Raw genomic sequence first — 2519 nt, forward strand, 5'->3', positions numbered from 1 at the left:
CACGTTCATAATCGCGCGATTTTTTGCGCAGCTTGTCAGTGAACAACGGCTCTGTGTAGTAAATGCTGCTCCGTGTGAAAGCCCGCACGTGATGGAGATTTACCCCTGATTACAGAAGCGGCTTTACTGACAAGATGCGCATTAAATAATTGCATGCGATTTAAAGTGACGTGACATGTGGCCAAGTATGGTGACCCATACTTGGATTTAGTGCTCTGCATTTAACCCATCCAAAGTGCACACACAGCAGTGAACACAATGCATGTGTGTATGATGAAACATACATTAATTATAGATCGATACATATACTAAAGGGGTCATATGATGCGATTTAAATTTTTCCTTTCTCTTTGGAGTGTTACAAGCTCTTGGTGCATAAAGAAGATCTGTAAAGTTGCAAAGACTAAAGTCTCAAATCCAAAGAGATATTCTTTATAAAAGTTAAGAGGAGAAACAATAATGTACAGTATGTGGAAAATAGTGTTTTTTTTTTTTACTTTAAACCGCATAAACATTTCATTACACCAAATACACAAAATAATGTTCTTTTTAGCAGCATCATATGACCCCTTTAAGACCAACCAGAGTGTGATTTTTGCATAGGTGTGCTTTCAGCTGTTCCTATATTTTTTCTTATATTTAGAATAAATTTTAGTACAAAAGTTAGTGAATTATAATTTGTTTGTGAAAACGTTCATACGTAGGTTTCATGCACAAATTTGTGAGATTTTTGTCAGAATTTGTGTGTTTCTGCTTCTGTTTTTAAAGCGGACATCGGATGCAAATTTTACTTTTACATGGAGCTTGCATAAAATGTGTCTTCGCAGTGTGTGGACAAAACTACCTAGATAAAAATCCATTCACTGTCATTTTTTAACTTGTTAATTTTTGGGGGTGATTAAAAAAAGTAAAGTACCCATTGTTCGTTATGCCCAGTTCAGACTACACGATTTTAGCCCGATTTTGCCACGATTTGCTTGACGTAGGGTGTCGTGGGGATTCATAAACGACAATGGGCGTCAGGACCCAAGATTGCATCGTTTCAGCTCATGTAGTGTGTCAATGCGGACGACAACCGATTCCGTGTCTGCGATGTTTCACGACATCACGACAGAAAATTACTTTTTTTTTCCCGTCGTCCACGACGAGTTCTGTCACATTGGTGACGTTGACCAATAGAAGTGCTTCAGCAATGTTTACACTCTTGTTTTCGGAAGTCAGACGCTAGTTCCGCCTTCTCGGTGACATGAATGGTCGGTAAGCAACGTGTAGTCTGACATGTTTCTTGTCCATGACGTGACAAAATTTTAGGAGTCAAAATCGTGTAATCTGACACTGACTATCGTGACCGACAAAAATACTGTGTAGTCTGAACCCGGCATTATCCAGCTGTACCTCCAGAAGAAGTAAGAGCACTTTCACACTAGCACGTTTGGTGCATGCATAACTCGTGCAATGATATTTAACGTGGCGTGATAAGCAGGCACACTTTTCTTAATGTCATAGCATTTTATTTAAAAAATGGATTGGTTCCTTGTGCCAAGATTTTTTCTAGTCAACTAGTCGCACGTTTATATTAAATTTATTAATATAATAACCTAAACCAGGGTTGTCAAACTCAGTTCCTAGAGGGCCACAGCCCTGCAGAGTTTAGATTCAACCCTAATTAAAAATAATATATAGTAAGCCTGAAGGAGTTGATTATCTGGATCAAGTATATGTTAGGGACGTACCGATACCGATACTGAGCTCCTGTACTCGTACTCGTTAAAATGCCCCAATACCACACAGCATGTGATAAGCGCCATATTCAGACAAAGAAACACCGACAATAGAACAACAAACAGCCGAAAGGAGTTAAGGATGTCTACTACGAAGTATGTATGCAATGAATATAATGTTAAACATTCAGTATTAACGCCTGTATAGCTGATGTGCGTGAGCTGATAAACAAAGCACGCTGAGTGGATTGAGCACGCGGCGGCGCAGATGCACGAGCTTGTCGAGTGAATATATCTTTCTCACAGACATCACTGGAAAGTTTGTAGTTCGGTCGGATATGTCAAAAACAAGTAAGTAAAACAATGCACAAGTTACTTAACGGTAGGGAGAGAGCGAGAGAGAGACAGAGAGAGAGAGCGAGAGAGAGCACGCGCGCACTTCTGTTGTGTGATCTTTGATGTTCACTCACTTAGCACACGCATCATTTGGATTAAAACTATACGTCAAAAATAAAACAATGCACAAGTTACTTAACGGTAGGGGTAGGGAGAGAGAGAGAGAGAGAGCGCACTTCTGTTGTGTAATCTTTGTTCACTCACTGAGCACATGCATCATTTGGATTAAAACTAAATCGCAAAAATAAAACCATTCATAGGGGCATTCACTATAAACATCATTTATTTTCAACCTTAGGCATACACGACTTTCTGGCGAAAGTGAATCTAGCAGCCTGTGTGAAATGCGCTAGGCTGTACTACTGTCCTCTCATTCTGCATCAGTACAAATACGTGCACGCG

The 2519-nt window shown here is 39.7% G+C and overlaps 1 protein-coding gene across 1 annotated transcript in view; it reads right to left on the reverse strand.

The window, feature by feature from the left end:
* The window catches only part of LOC107749331 (gastrula zinc finger protein XlCGF8.2DB-like), an 18827-nt gene that overhangs the window by 6656 nt on the left and 9652 nt on the right, over positions 1–2519 (reverse strand). The window lies entirely within an intron of this gene.

Source organism: Sinocyclocheilus rhinocerous, unplaced genomic scaffold, assembly GCF_001515625.1.
Source record: "Sinocyclocheilus rhinocerous isolate Xijiao unplaced genomic scaffold, SAMN03320098_v1.1 scaffold1672, whole genome shotgun sequence".
NCBI classification, from domain to species: Eukaryota; Metazoa; Chordata; class Actinopteri; order Cypriniformes; family Cyprinidae; genus Sinocyclocheilus; species Sinocyclocheilus rhinocerous.